Source organism: Corvus moneduloides, chromosome 24 (genome assembly GCF_009650955.1).
Source record: "Corvus moneduloides isolate bCorMon1 chromosome 24, bCorMon1.pri, whole genome shotgun sequence".
Lineage (NCBI taxonomy): Eukaryota > Metazoa > Chordata > Aves > Passeriformes > Corvidae > Corvus > Corvus moneduloides.
The window spans coordinates 2,950,451-2,968,499 of NC_045499.1; the positions used below are offsets into that span (position 1 = coordinate 2,950,451).

The 18,049-nt window shown below is 49.3% G+C and overlaps 1 long non-coding RNA gene across 1 annotated transcript; it reads right to left on the bottom strand.

Annotated features, from left to right (window-relative positions):
* Window positions 1-269: 269 nt before the first annotated feature.
* On the bottom strand, window positions 270-18,049 carry LOC116455256. The gene is made up of 2 exons (XR_004244356.1): window positions 6,617-18,049; window positions 270-2,289 (listed from the first exon to the last, which is right to left on the bottom strand). It is a non-coding gene; the product is annotated as an uncharacterized LOC116455256 (long non-coding RNA).

Here is an 18,049-nt window from a genome sequence, read left to right on the forward strand (position 1 = left end):
GGAAGCCCCACCTGCAGCCCTTGAAGCTGATTGAGGGTGAGGAAGCAGGTTGGGCTTCATGTAGAATTTGTGGTGAAAATTTGTGTCAGGAAAGCACCTGCTGACAGCCAAAACAGATGGTCTCAGCTGCTTGGCCAACTCAGTCTGCCCCACATCCTCATCCTGTGGCTTCCCTCTCACGCCCAGGATCTTGGTCAGTCAGGAACAGTGGCCACCCCTCTCAAGGTTACAGTTCACCAGCCAAGATCACTCCAGGGCAATAAAAAGACTCTGTTTTGAAAAAGTCAAATCAAGTTTATTTTCACAAGAGAGTATCTCCAGTCATATTTTATTCATGGTTTCCAGCTCACACAGCTCCACTGCTTGAGATTCTCTGCAGGAGTATTGGTGCCATGCAGGGGGACTGAATGGATTCCATCTGGGACACATGGGATTAGCTCTTTTCCAGGGGACACCTCTCCAGATGAAGTGGATGTGCCGCCCTGTTCCCATGCTTGTGGTGCTATTTTGGTACCTTCCAAGCAATCTGCGGGTGGGAGCCCTGCCCCTGAGCAAGCAGCTGGAGGATGATAATGCAGCTCAGAGGACCAAGCTGTAGTTTTGCACAGCAAGTCGCCAGGACTGCTGAAAAGCCAGATTTATGGAGAGAGGGCTGCATTCCTTCGCTGCTTGGAACTGCAGCATCCCCACCCACCAGCTGTGTCCCAGCCTCGCTGCAGCTACGCCCTGTCCCAGCAGAGGAGCCTGAAATGAGCTGCTTCCTTCTGGGGACTCCCACGGCCCAAGCAGCCAGGTCTGGCTCTCCCTGTGCCTTTGCTCAGGGTGAAATTTGAGGGCTCCAATTTCTCTTTGCTCTCTCCCTCCTACTTCATCTGAGAAGGTGTCCTCTGCTTGCCCTCGCTCCCTGGTGTCTCGGATCTCACGCGTCTCCCTGGCAGTGAGATGGTCACGATAATGGCCTGAAATGTCCTTCCTGATGCAGCCCTGATCACGTTACAGCTCCACTCGTGGTCTTGATCCTCCTTACTTTGGAAAATGGCAGAGGGATAGCCCCATCTGCTCCTAAGAAAGAGAAGAATTAACAATTCCCTGTCCCTTGCCAAGGGCCAGAGCTCTGAAGCGTGACGACTTCTCGCATGTCTGTTGTCAGGTGACGGTGCCTGGGAGAACCCAGAAGGATTAGAACTTGTTCCCTTTTGGCTCATGGCTCTTCCCTAGCTGTCTCCACTTTAGGACAAGCTTTCAGTCTGAATCATTGGCTCATCCTATGTAAATACCCAGGAGCCTTAAACTTCCCCGCCTGGGTTTGCATGTGAGGGAGTTCAGTTGATAGGGATTATCAGATTAGAAAGAACCACCCTCTAACTCTGTTCCATGGGACAGGCTGGGAACTTATCCAAAACAAAATGCGCTTCCTGAGCAGGGGCCAACCAGCCAAATCTGATCAGCTCCCAGGGCTCTGGGTCCACAGGCTAAGCTTGCCCTTGGGTCTGGTTCTGAACCCAAACTTCAGAACTGGGCACAAGAAAATCAAATCATGAGCTCAGATCTGTCCCATTTATACAAAAGTATCTGCTCCCCTCCAGACCTGAGGACAGACCAGAAAAGATCAACACACTTAAAACACTTTACAGCTTGAGCCCATCTCCTGCAAAAAAACCCCAGGATTGAACACTGGGAGCTGCTGTGCAGACTCATTTCCCTGGTTCTCTCACACCTTAAAGAGAGGTGGGTTCTCTGGAAGCAGGTGGCTCCATGCTCCAGTGCCTGAGGCATGAAGCAATTCCTGGAAGAATGCAATTCTGGATGCTGTAAGAGAAACACCCACTGAGTTGTTTAACAATGCCTCGCTGCGTTTTTGGATCCTCAACAAAGGAAGCGATGCCTCGGGAGCTCCTCCGGTGGTTTTGCTGCTCTTTAAGGAAGGCAATAGACTGTATAGTTATCACCTGAAATGGGATCAAATCCCTCCCACCAAACTATACAACCTACTACCTCACCTCCACAGAGCACAACAGACGGATCACAGGCATGGATTTGCTTTACTTGCACCCCCTGCCCCCACACCTGGTGTAGAAGTGGATGAGGAGACCTGAAGACCTGACTGTCTCCTTAGGAAAGACAGTAGATTGTATAGTTAGCTCAGAGGGAGGACCGGACTCCACAACTATTCAATCTACTACCTCAGCCTCAAGGACAGCTTGGGACCATGGCAGCCTAAGGCACTGAGATGATCCTTATCCAGGCACTGGGATGAGCCTTATCCCAGCATCAGCTGCTCCACAGGTCCTGTGAAGAGAAATGCATGAAAAATCGTCAGAATTCGTGATGTCAGGGGAGAGGAGTCATATCCAACCTTGTCCCGCAGCTCTTTCTCCTTCTTCAAACCTCCTTCAGTCCATTTGGACTATACCTTGTGCTTGGCAATCACACTGGCTGCAGACTTCATGCACCCAAGGGTGCAGAGAAGCAGCAGCCCTGCTCTTGGAACCTCGGGCTACACATGGAGATAGCAGAGCTCTCGGGAAGCTGCAGCAGTGCCAAGCACACCCAGCCAGGCTGACCTCACCTCCTGAACACACAGCGTATCTAGAACAAACCTGCCAGACCAGATAAGAGAATCCATCAATTTAGCTGCTGTGCACTCCAGGGAATTGAGCAGATTAGAAATAACTGAGTACAAGGAAGCTTTTAGGCTGCAAATGTAATGGTATCGAGTACATCAAGGCAGATCTTATTTCCTAAACAAATGAGTGCAACATGCAGCCGTGCTGTCCCTCTAATGCTCCAGCCCAGCCAGGCAGTATTAGCATGGATCCGAGACAGACTGGCTTCCCCCCAAGCCCTTGGCTCACCTTCTGAGGCTTCTTCATTCTCTGTACACCCAAATACAGAGGCGAGGTATTAATCTGCTAGTTTGAAAGAAATGTGTGAGGTTCTTTTGCAAGGAGAAAGAATTCCCCTTGGAGATTAAAGGAAGCCCTAACGACGAGGGAGCCACGCCAAGCAGGCTGCATGTGCAGCCCAGCACAGACCCAAAGGACAACTTCCCATGGGAGCTCAGCAGGAGATGTTCCCAACCTCTGCAAGCGTCTGCCGAGTGCTGTGGTGGGAGAGGAGGGGGCTCAGGCAGAAATCTCCAAAGGAATAAAAGCTGCCTAATGCTTTGTGCTTCTGCAGCTACCAGGCAACAGCCTAAATATTCCCAAAGCTTTGGTGAACTGCTGTAGTGGAATCCTTGTGAGAGTTTAGGATGGCCTCGGGTACAAGAGTATCTTTGCAGCAAGGTTTGGGAAGTGCCCTCTTCCAGAGCTCTCCACAGGCTCTCCTCACTGGCATTCAACACAGTCCAGGTAATTCTCTTAATTTCCTTTGACAAACTGATCCTTCACAGGGAATGACCCACTGTGCTGGACCATCTGGCCCAGGCCTCTCCTGGTGTGACAGGGTATGAACAACGTCAAAAACCCAACGTGGTGGGACTGGTTCCTACAGCATTGAAGTGCCCGGCCCATCCCCGGTGCCAAGTGCATCCCAAACAGCCTCCTGATGGGAAATGCCATTTTTATCAGCTTAGAAAGAGATGCACAGGGGTTGCACATCCCTTCTCAGCACATGCAACACCAGCCAGAGCTTCAGTGAGGTTACAGCCAGGCCCAAGGGTCCATCAGGTCTGTCACTGCTCAGCTCCTTGGGGACAGAAGGGTTAGTTTAGACTAAAGTGTTTCAGCTTCCCAAAAATTAAGCTGCTGCCACAAGCATCAAGCAGGAGGGTGGCAAGAAAGCCAGTGGATGATGCACTAGTCAGGGACTGGGAGGGTGGTCCAGGTGATTCCTGAGTGATGCATAGAGGCAGAGGATGCTCATCGTCTCCAAAGAGACTTTTAGCAACTGACCTGGAGGAACAATTTTTCCTGATTCCCTATCTGGTGGCTTATATTACTTTAAGCACATAAACCAGATGTATCAGGCAGGCATGCAAAAGGTCACTTTTGATACCATTGCAGACAACAGGCATTTGGGCTAATCTCAAACTGTTGGTGGGAAATTACATTAAATAACTCTGAGTTCACATAGATGTAATTATACATGGAGAGAGAGAAAAAAAATCCCCTCTGACTTCTATAAGTAAACCTGAAAACAGAAGACTTAATTATAATAATTGTCTTAATGAGTAAAGGTATTGGGAATACCCAGCTGCTGACTCTGGAATCCTGATTTTAGCAGGATCTGTGAAGAAAGGAGTCAAACAGGAGGATTTATGGATCAAACAGGGGGTTTTTTTATGCCCAGTAAGGATGACTAAGAGCATCCTATCCTTAGTATCGCTGTCACACTTGTTTGTCCTACACAAATTGCAATGACAGGAATTCCCTCTCCTCATGGCCCGAGGTCTAAACCATCAAGATAAAAGATGAGGAAGGAAGGACATGTGCCCAAACTTGCCTGGATGTGATGTAGCTATGCAAAATTCTGGATAAAATATCCAACAGGGTCTGTAGGAGTCAGAGGCCCACACCCAAAGCCTCTCACTGCCTTCTGAGATTAAACCCAGTTTTGGAAGATTTTTGGATATTTGATTGCCAAGAACGGGACCTCTTTGAAAAACAGCATTTTCTGTGCAGGCCTTAAGGCAGTGGCCCTGTAATTTTCACTGTCCAGATTCATATGGATTCCCTCAAAATTGGTCAGATTTGATTTTTACAAAAACACTTGATTGGTTTCTGCAAGCACGAAGGTCCCTGTGCAGAGTGTGTCACTACATGGTCCCATTGTCTACAGGTGCTTGGAGGTGTGGGGAAAATTGGCAGATACAGAGTATGTTTTTTCACAGCAAGATCCTCCAGGCTGGAATAAAAATGGCATTTCCAGTCCAGCTTTCAGACTTGTTTTTGGGATCAAGAGGTGACCTAAACTGCTCCTCATTTAACAGGGCTCCGGGTGGCTTGTGATGACCCCAGCAGAAAACTCAAGATGATGCCCCCCAAATTTTGAAGCATCTTCACGCCAGAGATTCCTGAGTACAGCCAAGTATCTGCGTTTAAAAGGAGCCCACCTCGGAGAGGAGCTGGAAAGGCTCCGAAGCTTTGAGTAGCTGATCTGGTTTATTAAGGAGCACTGAATGAAATGGAGGAGGGGGGAGGAGGAAACCATAAAACAACAAAGTCTCTGCTTTAAAAGCAGACACCGCTTTCAGCCTTTGTGAAGCCGCGGTCCCATGTCAGTGCCAAAACATGCCGGGGACACGGAGGGCTTCTCAGTGGGAAATCAGGACCCTGAATCTCCAAGAGGATTTTCAGCCTCCTGGAGCTGGGGCAGAACCGGCCCCGACTCCCTGGAACAGCGGCACTGGCACAAAATGGCCGAGTGTGGCCATTTTGTTCCCTTGGCTTCATGTCCTCCCAACCTGGCAGGGATGGCAAAATAAAAACCAAACAGACCCAAAAAAATTGAAAAATCAAACCCAAAATAAGCCAAAAGAAGCGTGGAAGGTTTTCAATAATTCCCCAACATTGTGGGGACCCACAGCGCCGATTGGAGCTGCTTATCCTGGCAGCAGTGAGGAACCCGCTCACAAGAAAAGCAGAAAACAGACCAAAAACCCATCTTGGACACACCCTGTGCCATGGGAAAGCAATAAAAAATGACATTTGCCAAACTAGCCATGAAGACAAGTTGTTTGTAACTTCTCCCAGGCCAGGCAAACCTCTCAGCAAAGCAAGGCCAACCATCTTCCCAAACACCCCATCCTAAAGTCAATATTAAATAGCACACTTTGAAATAGTTAATCAAAGGTACCGTGAAGAGGGAAAGAGAAATGGAAGTAAAAATATTTACAGTTCAATCCTGCAACCGCCCCTGTCTCTCAGCAATGCTTTTACTCCACACACTTTTAATGACATAGGGAGCATTTCACATCAACTTTGTCATCGCATTTATCATTAAACAATTAGCAGGTATCTTTATAAATAGCTGCTCATCACTTCGGGGTTGAGTCCTATCAGATGTTTCTAAACATCTGGATCATTATTAATGAATCTGATCCTGTCATCTATAGTGCAGGCATCTGTAACCTGCTTGTTATATCTTTTATTAACCCTTCCTAAACGCATTATTAGAGGTGGCCATAAAGGTCACGGTTTTTCTAAATGTTTGTGTATTTTCCTTATAAATTTGTATATAATTTACTGTCTCCTGAAGCAAAATTTTTTTCATAAAAGACAGGCGCTACTGATATTTCACAGTGCAATTTCACTAAATACTAAAAATAAGAGGTAAAAAATATCCTTCAGGCTTATTTTTACCTGTTCTGTACTCAATTCTATAGGTTAACTCAAAAATCTAAAGAAAGATTTCTTTTTCTGTAACACTCTATAAAACTGTTCTATTAATACTGTTTTCCCTCTCAATGTTCAGTTCATAAGCTGCTCATGAAAGGTGTGCAGGTAATGTCTACCTCTAACATAGATTTTGACCAAATAATTAAATTTGCACCGTGAAGCACCCACCCAGCGCCCGCCTGAGCAGCCCCGGCTCCGGGACCACCGTGGCCCTGCCACTCTCTCTATTGTCTGTTTGCAAACAAGCCAAGGGGATATGGAGGCAAATCAAATACCTTTCTGTGCAAGAAAAGCCATTTCACCTCTTTCTGCTCTCCTTCCCAGCTCCGCTCTGGAAGGGTCTGCTTCTCTCCACATGTCTGGAAAGCCACTCAAGGAACGGCAGGACGATCATTCCAACACCTTATCAGAGCCTGATCCTCCCCGTGCCACAGGGCAGGGATCTGCTCCTCAGAGTGTCCACGAACAAAGCGACGTGGCTACTAATGCCAAGACATCCAGGCTACTGAAGGAAATGCAGAATCACTTAAAAAAAAAAAAAAAATCACTTTTATTTGGCGCATGTTCTGGTGTTTTTGCCCCGCTTCTGCGCAGAATTTTATGGTAACGCCACCAAGTTCCTTTAAACTTTCAAGGCGTGTTCCTGTTGATGGTGTTTCTGTTGTGTATCACACCTTAACATGTGCAGGATACACACAGAGCGCAGTAAACAGCTTGTGAGCACAGCACAGCTCCAGCCTTGGGAGAAAAGCAAGGGCTTAAAAAGCCAAGAACAGCTATTGCTTTAAATATTTAAATTAAGATGTTTTTATTCCTGAGATGAAAACTTTCAAGGCAAGAAGGCAATAAACAAAAAATCCCTAAAAAAATATCCTCCGGATTACATCAGCTAAATCCAGGCAGTGCCAGCTCAGTGGAAAGGTCAGATCCTGTATGCACCAAAAACAAGAGGACACACAACAGGTTAAAATGATACCGTCCGGCAACGACCGGCTCTGGTCATACCAAGCCGATGTGTAAAACCATCCGCCCGTCCAAAAACAAATTAAGACAACAGTGCTCTCTGGTACTTTATAAATCCAGAAGAAAGGAGGGCTGTTTTATTGAATATAGCGAACAAACCTTTCCATCCGGCTATTCCGTGCAGCCCCGCGGCTCTGCGTGCACCGAGTAGCCCTTACGCTGCTCATACAAAAGCTCAGTTTGGCAATTCCAGGCATTTTCAGTGCTCAACATACGCCAAAACTACCCACTCTCTGCCTCTGCCTTTGGTCTCGTTCCAAAATGTCCTTTTTTTTTTTTTCTCTTTTTTTTCCCCTTTCTCTCTCTTACTACAGCTGGTGCCACGTAGAGACGGGAGAGTTGGGCTCGGACATGGCCGCAGCCTCCAAAAAAGAGCCAAGTCCCAGCGTCCCGGCTTCCCCCTTCCAGACGGGAAACAAAATGGCCATGGAGCAGCCATTTTGTTTGCTGCGGGATGGGAGGGAGAAGGGAAGGGAGGGGAGACGCAGGCCAGGCGGGAAGGATGAGGGGGGAGAAGGGAGGGCGTCAATTCGGCAGGAGCCCAAAAGCTCTGCAGCCATGCCCGGGCGTGTCCTCTTTCCTCCTGCCGGCCCCGTCCAGTCCCACGGCAGGACTGAGCCGGAGGGATGGACACAGGGTTGGTTTTCCAGCCCTCCCAAGCCGGTCGAGCCTGAGTTGTCTGGCCTGACACGGGTTACACTTCCCTTCCTGGGCCTGGCTGGCACCTCCATCCCGCCCAGAGGGTCCGGCCCGGCTGCTGCCGGGCTCTGCGAGAGCTCCTGAAGGGAGCCGGGCAGGAGAGCGGAAACCAACCCAGTAACGTCAAACTCCTGAACTTCCCTGGGCAGGAAATGGTGTAAATAACACCCGCAGGGAGGGGGAGAGGAACCCGGCCTTGGGGACAGCGTGGCCTCTACAACACGGATCCCAACGGCACCCGCGGGAACAGTGGTGCGAGCTTTCCATCCCGTCAGGATGAGCCTGCCTCAGAAACAGGGGCTCTCTCCAGCAGGACCTTGTGCCCACAAAAAGCCTCGTGAGCTCCAAGACTTTTACCTTCCTGCCCTTCCACAGAGCAGCACCACAGCTGCCCATCCGAGCAACGCACCCATGGCTTGAGGAATCGGAGATGCCTCTCACTGGACCCTCTTCTCCCAAAAGCACAGGGCTGAAGTCTCAGTTAGCATCCAACAAGACACACAGATGAATCCCACCCTCCACCACAGATGTTATGTTCCTCCAAATCCTGACCAAAACCAATGAGAGGTTTTTAGAGCAAGGCAAACACCTGACAAACCTGTTTGGGAGTACCTGGCATGGGAAGACACTTAGGAGAACACAAATCAAACACCCCTGGGCTTTCTGCTTCTGTAGGTGGGACAAGCCATGAAAATCAGGAGTATTCCCAGGATTTAGGACTGGTAAGATCTCCCCATTACAAGTCCTATCCCTTAAGGATATAGGGAACTGGAAATGCCAAAAGGCAGCACAGCTTTGAAGCTGTTACAGGACCTGTAGGAAAATCCTGTAAGGAAGGTTGTCAATAGATGAGGCACTTTGTGCTGTATTCACATGGGATAAATTTAAGTACAGGCAGCTGGACCTGCTCAGCTTTCTCGAGTCAGTGGGGAGGGTAATTTCTCTGCAGAATAATTCAGAGCAGAATCATAATGGCAACACCTTGAATTATCCTGTGAAAAAGGTTAAATCTTTAAGATTTTTTTTAACAACCCCTATTCCTCCCTACCTGATCCTCACCAATTTCTGGTAAAGTAACCTAGGATCTTCAGGTGAAAATGGTTATGGATTTATTAGTAATTTGCTGTGATTGATTAGGCTTATTAAAATGTCCCTGAAAATAAGCATCACCTGTAACAAACTCCACTGAGAGCCTGCTCAGGGTATCCTGATTTCTGGTATGGGTTTTATGTGGAGCCATGTGACCCCACAGGTAGGTTTGTGCACTTTGATTTAAACTTAAAGCCTGGGAAATTTGAAGGTATTTGAGAGATCCAAGTCTGGTTTATTTTACTAGGCTTTGGGAAGACAAGGCTTGCTTGAAAATGTCTTTGCATGGAGAGAATAGTGACTTTCTTGTGTAATATTCTCCCAGGAAAACCAGCAAGACAGGTTGGAGAATGATGACCAAAGGGCTCTGGATGTATATAGGAACAGACCAGGAATGGCCACATGCAGCATGTCAGGCTGAAGCTAAAATTGAAACCAAATTTCAGCTGCTCTGGCACCAATAATCTCTTCTAGAAACCCCCTGACAACCTGGGGAACTCTCTTTTGACCCTTATTCCGAGTGAAAGTGAACACAGCAGGACAAGACACATTTACAAAACACATTTACAAGACACGCTTACAAAATGGGGTGTTTTGCCTTCCCCAGTAACAGGGCCCCTTGCATCAGCAGCACCTTCCTGGTGGTCCTGAGATGGAGAAATATGGAACTGGGGATATGCACAGGGCTGGGATTGCTGAATCTACCAGTAGCACACCCAAAATTGCACGTAGCACCTCAGCTCTAGCTGGTTATTCCATAAATCTTAGTCAAATGGGGGTGCATGGGGGAAAGATGGGAATACAGAGAATAAGCAAAGGGGGATGTTTGGGAAGCTTATAGAGGGGAGGGTGTCTGACGTGTAAGCATGGGAATGAGACCAGGAATGCACAGGTTTTGTGGACCTGGGAGGGAGCTGAGATGGTTTGTGTCAGGAGAGGGAGGTGTGAACATGATTAAAATGCTGGAGCTTCACAAAGGACAAGGGAGGATTTGCTGAACGGGGATATTTTTGTAGCCTCCAATCTGGGCTGCTGTGGGCTCAGTAAACTGGTGGTAGATTAAACTGTGGTCATGAAAGGAGTCCCTCCTACAGGACAGGCCACTTGCTTTGGTGCCTTCTGCTTCTGTGACCTCACCAGGTCCCTCATTCAAGGCACTCCCTTGACATTCCAGTGTTGAGGAGGGCTGTGGCTGCCTGGGCTGGTTGGAAGCCAGCAGACTGATCAGGCACGTGGCCCCATAATTAAACCCCGTGAGATTCTCCTCCCCAGGGATGTATCCCTGCATGCAGGAGTTGGTTCTCATTCCTCTGCACACACATCCTTGCTGCTGAGAATTCTCATTTGAGAGTAGGTAGAGCATGGAACGCCTTCAGGTCAGAGCTGGGTGCAGAGAATAAGCCTCCCCTTTCTGTTGGGGATCAGGGTTCGTGAGAAAGGGTCTGTGGTGCTGTCATGGGTCTTGCAAGCCAAAGAACTCTACCCTTGTGCTTCAGCTCAGGGTTTTTTCCAACCACGTAGCAAAGCTGTGGAAATCAGCTGCTCATCATCATGTGTTGGAGTCGAACAACTTCCTCAGCATCAGCGTTTCCCCTCTGGCTGTTCGTTTGAATCTCTTCAGGCCTTATCCTTCTGCTCTGATCACACCCCAGCGAGCCTGTACAAACACAGCCCCACTGTCATTCCTCGTGTGCTCTCTCCTCCCCACATTGGCCATTTGCTCATGAAATTCAGAGTAGATGAAAATGTGAGTGAAAAGCCAAGGTGGTGAGAAAAACTTTCCTTGAAAATAAGGAGAAGTGGTTTTGGTTTCACTCCTTGGTTGGTGCATGTGGGTGAAGCAAATTGCCTCCTCTGAGTATTGGGATGGATTCAGTTCTTCTCAGGTTTGTCCAGTGGTACCTTCCCTCACTGGCCTGAGCACTCCCTCGGGAGTTTTTAGGACTCTTCCATTTCTGTCTCAGGGAATTTATGTGCATAAGGCAGCAGCAGCAACAACAAAATAATTTGGGATGGGAAAAAACAGACTTAACAGCTAAGCTCCTGCATCCAGTCTTAGTGAGTCACTTTGCCTCTGTTTCCTCCTTTGGGAGACAGATATTCCCTACCTGGGATGCTGAGAAGGTTATTAGTTAATGTACTAATTAACCGAATGTGCTTTGAGCAATGGAATTGCTTGAGGCAGTGGATCTCATGAAGGTCTAAGTCTAATACTGGCTTTAACAAGACTGGGCTCCCAGTTCTTATCAGCTGGGACACCTTGCCCTCGGCCAGGGAGAGAATTGAACTCCTATACATTATTCATACTGTTGGCACAGCACTTTCGAAGCACAACGGCCGGAGTCCACCCAAGCTCTTTCCTGCCCGATTCTCCCACCACAGATGAAGATGGAGCTGCCGATGGAGCTCTGGGGCTCCTGACCAAGGAAACACAGAAAAACCCCAAGCCAGGGTTTTTGACAATATTGCTGATCTTTTCAGTACGTGCCCAGCAGTCTGTTTGTGACCCACATCCCACCCTGCTCTGGAGCTCTGCTCACACCCAGCGCAGTTTCTCCTCTCTCTTCCAGAAGCTGGATGGTGGCAGAGAACTCTCTGTCCACTGAAGTGAGAGATGGCTTCACTTTCCATATCACTGGAACCCATCCCAGGCTGGATTTGGAGCTGCAGCTGCCATGAAACCTGCAAGCCAAACCACTTGAGACTTTGGCCAGTCCTGAGCTCATCCAAAAGCCATTTTGTCCAGCTTCAGGCACCTTATGTGTCTATTGAGTCAACTGAACAGGGATGTCAAAACTCATAGTGGAGATTTTAACCTACTGAAAGGTTCCAGTAGAGGCTGATGAAGGTTGTTTGCCTTGAATTCATGTTTGGTATGAATACAATCCTGTTCAACCCTGCACTGCATGAGGGTGCCAAAGTTACCCCTTGAGAATGACACTGTCCCCAGGCCTGGGGGGGGCTGAAGGAAGAGAAACTGAGACGGTTTAGATTACTCAGGGAACTGAGTTTGATTTCCAAACGTGGAACTAAATTCTCCTTCCACACCAGCTCTGCGAGCTCTGAAACCCTGCAGGTTTAGCTGGTTCCTCCCCAGCTGGAACAGAAAATGCCAGGCAATGTCACAGCTATTTCTTCTGCATCACATTTATACAATGCAAAGACTGAATTGTAAGAAGCTGAAAATCATAATTAGGCAGGCAAGAACCTACAGTCTGAAAAATTCATCCCTCTTTAGTCTAGTCTGAGGCATGTATTGTATGAGGTTCTTAAGAGCTGAGTTTTCAGAGCTGCATTTTCAGAACTGAACTGCTTCTGCAAGCAGGGCCCCTAAAATAAGCAAGATTAGCAAATGTTCCCACCTCCAGCAGTTCTGACGATGACACCAACAGACAGATTTTCATCACCCTTTTGGCTGAGCCCTTCTGGAACTGTGGACGTATTTTCTACAGGCAGAATCCTTTCTAAAACTCCTCCTTTGCAACATAGAAACTGTACAGATCCCTAACTGCAGCCAAGTTTGACCACAGATCCAGCTCTCGGCCCTCTCTGTGGATGCAAAAATGTTTTGGGGAAACAATATCAATATGGCTTTGCTAATTGATGGTCTTGTGTTGGCTTTGACCCATCAGTTGATTGACCATCCTCAACTGTCATTTCCTAAAACCCAATTTTTTTTCTGCTTATCTTCCCCGGCCTTGTTTGCACACAGCCACCACCCAAAAAAACCTCTGTCCAGGGAGTGGGATTTATCACTCCTATTTCAGTAGCAGCAGAGCACGGAACAATGTAGGGCCTATGAAAACAGGTACTGCTGTTTTCTTTTGCTTTTCATTTATTCCTTATGGTAAATCAGTGCATTCCAAACCAAACAAAAATCAGAAGATTTAGGACGCGAAGAGCAGCCTGGAGCAATAAAACAGGGGCTGAGGACAGGTTGCATTTAGAAATGAAGCAACAAGTAGCCTTTGAAAGCAAATGAAATGTTTAACCTGTGCTGCATTCCTGACATTGTTCCTGGCTGTAGTGACACTTTGGCACTCGGCACATGGCAGGAGCTCAGGTGCCTGGATCCCTGAACGCTGCACACGGGGCAGGACTGGGCTGGGCACGTAAACTCCCCAAGGTAGGGACCATCTTTATGTGGACAGCACTTGGTGTGACAGGTCCCTCAGGACACTCCAGTGACCACCAGGAAGAGCTGTTTAAGTGGAGGTTGACACCCTTTGGGTGTACAGGACACCAGGACTGGGAATTGTAACCTGTAGTTTTGTCCCAACCCTGTCACCAAGCTCGACCTTTCAGAAGACCCTAAAGGACCACACACGCTTGAGCCACTGCACTACAAAAAAACATTGATCCACATACCAGCTCCTCTTTTGATTTCATTTCAGCCCAGGCTGGTGCATTACCTGATGTTTGTAGCCCACTGCAGGGCTGTCACATGTTTTTTGCACAGTTGGACAAAACTGCCAAGGAAAAGAAATTGAAATGAACCCTCAGGATCCTGCACCAGCACCTACCAACTTTACCAGTGTTCTTACGGAGCAGGACTGAGAGCCCAGTCCCTTCCCTGACCATAAGGGGACCGTGTGTCCTGGGCTCAGGATCCCACGGGATGAACAAGGCTTTAAAGCCAGGCAGCCAAACATAATCCACCTTTACCTGCTTGTGGTAAAGCTGAGCTGCGATGAGCAGGCAGAGTCTGGAAAGCTGAACTTATCTGTGTGTCACAGCGATCCCTTTGAACTGCTCAAAGCCCTTTGGAGAAGCCGCCCTCCCCCCAGAGCAGAGGCTTTTCCTGGGCTGGGTCCCGCTGTTTGCTGGGATCCTGTTGGCTGCAGCTCCCCCGGGACTGCCCCAGCCCGGCCCAGGCTGCCGAGCCCGGCGGGGAGCGGAGCAGGCGCTGCCAGGCTCAGAGCGAGCCTTGTTCTCAGCGTGCCTGGAGTGGCCGTGGCAGACAGGGATGAAAACAGTGCCCGGGAGGCATCTGCCTGCAATGGGGCGTGCGCGGCTGATGCGCAAGGATGAACAGATGGGTTGATTACACAGGGAGAAATGGACACTAATCGTATCCAGATTCACCAACTGCAGGATTTCCTCCTGAGCCCTAAAGTACAGGAAGCCCTTACCTGCTTCGTTATCCTGTCTCTGTTCATTAGCCCCTTCCCCCGCCCTGGGAACCGCATCGCCGCTAATCCCCCGAGCAGGGGAAGGCCCGGACTGCAAAGCTGAGATCCAGATGGGAACTCCTACCGTGCTCAGGCACGGCTGGATCCAGCCGCAGGTCAGGGGCAGATCCTCGCTGCCAGCTCCAGCACAGCCAGGCTCCATCAGCTCAACTTTCCCTACTCTGTGAGGTTTTTTTGCCAGGCTCTTCTTTTGCTGCTGCCTCTCTGAAGAGCCAGGAAGATTTCAGGATTAGCAAGAGCAAGGTGAACAACAAAGACTGTCGGGGTTTGACACATCACTCTGTGTGTCTCCACATCTCTGCTGAGATGCAGCCGCTCCTGGGGTGGAGTTTGGTGTGTGTTCACAGCACGTGGCTGTTGGGGACAGGGAGAGAAGGAGGTTTTGTGGATTGAAAACAGGAGAGGCAATTCCCCAGCAGGCTGTAGGATGACTGGCCAGACTGAATTGGGAGGTGATTTTGGAAACCTCATCTGTATTCTTGTATCTGGGAGACTGAAACGTGCTGAGTGGTCGGGTTTCATCACCTGCTTGGATTTTCTGCAGTGCCACCTTGGAGAAAGGAGCAAAGCCCTTCTGGACACTTTAATCCATGTCCCCCTGCATTCATCCCAGCTCTCTTCAGAGGCACTGATGTGCTCCCAAAGCACAGCAGCTGGAGGGATGATCCCAGGCATCCTCCCTGTGGGGCTGCTCAGATCCAAGGGTCTGAGCCCAATCCTTCTCCCACAAACAGGAGTTCTGGGAGCAGATGTGCAGAAACTGAAGCTGTTGATCACGTTGACATCAGCACCTGCCCTGACTTTTGGTGGAGTCTCTATGTGAGGAGTTTTCTGCTTGGAAAACTGTAACCCAAGTTGTTTCTCTGAGTTGGGCTTTTGGGACCTTCTCTCCTTGCGTGCCCAGGGCGCCTCCACTGCCAGCCTGAGCTCACGTTTCTGTTGTCAAACTTGACGCAAGCAAATTAGCCTGCTCCCATCCTTGTGCCTGCTCCCATCCTGCTTCCTGCTCCCCATCCACATTCGCTCTGGCTCCACATGCCAGGAGTGCTGCCCCTGCAACCTCTGTTCCCCTCATCAGAGCCGATGCCCAGTGCCAAGCAAACCAAGACTGAAGGATGGGAGAATCACTCCCTGAATTCTTGGTGTTACTCGCAGAACCTCCCAGGCCTTGCAAAGCCACTTCAGGTCTCCATGCCTGGCACTAAAACACCAGCACGGACCATCCTGTGAGTCCAAACTAGACCTGAAGATTGAGATGAAGGTGGCTGTGGCTGCCCTGCAGAGCCCTCAAGCTGCGGGGAGGAGGAAGAGGAGGAAGCACAATGTGTGTCATGGTCTTGCAGATGAGGAGAAACCTCCTGCCCAGTCCTGCATGAGCCTAGGATGCATGGCCACCTCCCTTGGGCTGGGCCTCCCAAGCCCAGCAGGATGATGATGTGCTGGCAGCAACCACAGAAGAGAAAAGCACTGATGCGGGAATGAGCAGGAGAGGTTCACATGAAGCTACCACCCCACAGACCTCCCAGAACAGGGGGATATTTGGTTGCCTTCACCTCAACAACACAAGCCCCTCCTTTCTGACTCCACAGATCTCACCTCACACAGCGTGTTGGTTGTGTCTTTGCTGGGCTGCTTCTCTTACATTTTCTGTGGCCAGGACTATCTGGAGAGCAACCTTAGCATGCCAACCCTGCGTGTTTCATGGGCTTTCCAGCTGCAGAGCCAGACAGCACAGCTCAGTGCCCATGAGCAACCCTGCAATAACAAACTGGTCACCTCCTAGCTTTGTCCTCCCAGACCTCACCTTTCACAGCAGCCAATTATCACCGAAGTTAAACAGTAGCTACGAGCAACTCCAACATAAAAAACCAGTACCACAGAAAAAAGCTAGAGAGAAATTAGGGACTGAGAGAGGTGTCAGAGAAAGAAAAACACTGCAGGGAGAAAAATAAATGGTATTGATTCTTCTGAGGCCCAGCTGTGAGGTGGTACAGAGGGTGAATCAGATCTGGATGTGTTTGGACACCATCTTCCCCATGGTGCACAAGGCTGCCGGCATCAGCTCTCCCTTAGATGGGCTTCTACAAGGATCTCATGAAACTTGTACCCCCAAATTCCTTGGAACAATTAGTGGAAAGGCTGAGGGTGAAGCCCACAGAGGTCAAATTAGTCTCATTGCCTTTTACCCCTTCTTTCCCCACCAGAAGTGGTTGCTGGAGTGGTGAAGCTGCTTACATGGATGGTCCAGCATGGGGGAAGCTTCTCCCCTCAGGTCTGGCCCGCGGAGACACAGAGCTCATCATTTTCTGCAGCTGTAAATCAGGCAGTTCCCACAATGTAAATTTTGCTCTTAGTTCTAGGGCATTACAAAAAAAAAAAAAAAAAAAAAAAAAAAAAGAGGAAAAAGAAAAAAGGAAATCACAATTCAAACTCTGCCTTGGCCAAACTTGGTCCTTTTAAGGAAAGGAAATTTCCCAGAGCCACCCTCGACAAACCTGGGGGCCTGATCCTGCTGTGAGGAATGTCTGTGCAAATCCAGAGTGGCCCTGCTGCCTGCTGGGGGTTACAGCAGCTGAACGAGGCTCCAGCCTTGGAGCAAAGCTCCTGGTCTCCTGCCAGGAGATGGAGCAGAGCTCACACCAGAGCAGCCTGAGAGCAAACTGGGGATTCAGAGGCAATAAACAGCAGAAAGATCTGACTCCCCCTTTCAAGAATTCGCCCTTTCTGCTGAGCCATGTTCTGGAAGCACGAGCCCTGTTTTGCTGTGAGCTGCATGGAGTAAAACAGCTGTGTCCCTTGGCTGGACGGCTCTTCCAGGGGTGCCAGATGTTTTGCTTAGGACACGTCAGAAGAGCCTTGCTTGAGTTCAGACTTTTTTTCGTCTCAGGCTGCTTACAGGAGCTTCAGTGGGTTTTTGGAGGTTTTTTTACATTTGCTCTCCACCACATTTTTACAGGAAAGCAATAGGGATTGGGAGCAAATTGGGAAAGGTCTAGTTTCACCCCAGCCCCTCTTTGTACAAATAATCTGCAAGGGAAAAGCTGGACTGATGAGTGCTGCCTTTTCACTGGAATTAAGGGTCTGAATGTAACCTGCTGTGTCCACACACTGCTGAAGAGACCATCCTGGCACATTTTGGGGGTCAGACCCCACGAATGCCTGACTGCCCTGAGCTCCACAATATGGGAATTTCAGCTGCCAAACCAACCGTGGGGTGTTGTGGAAACGGCACAAGCAGCAAGATCCAGGACTGGACCCCAGGGTCCCAGCCACCAAACCAGGGTGCATGAGGCCACACAGCTCCCTGCAGGGTCAGGAAGATGTGAAATGCCGAGGCCAACATCTCTGGGAGGCTGTCACCATCCTGGTGGGTAAGGCAATTTTGGGAATGTCCCCAGAGCACAGCTGATACAGCCAGTGCAGGCTGGTGGGTCTCAGAGGCAATCGAGGGCCGGGGCATGTGGGTGCTTTGTGGCCAGTTCGAAGGTTTTACTGTAGGGCCATGTGTCACTCACTGAAAAAGGGTTTTTTTCAGAGAAAGGAGGAGGAGCAGAGAGGCTGGGCAGGGGGGAAGAGAAGAAAAAATTTGGTGAAGGAGGAGGGGTGGCTTTCATGGCTCCGAGCGCCTGCGGAGTGCACGGCAGCCGGGAAGGAGGACCCTGCCCTGCAAACAAGCTGCTTTTGTTGTGTCCCAACCAGGCCTAA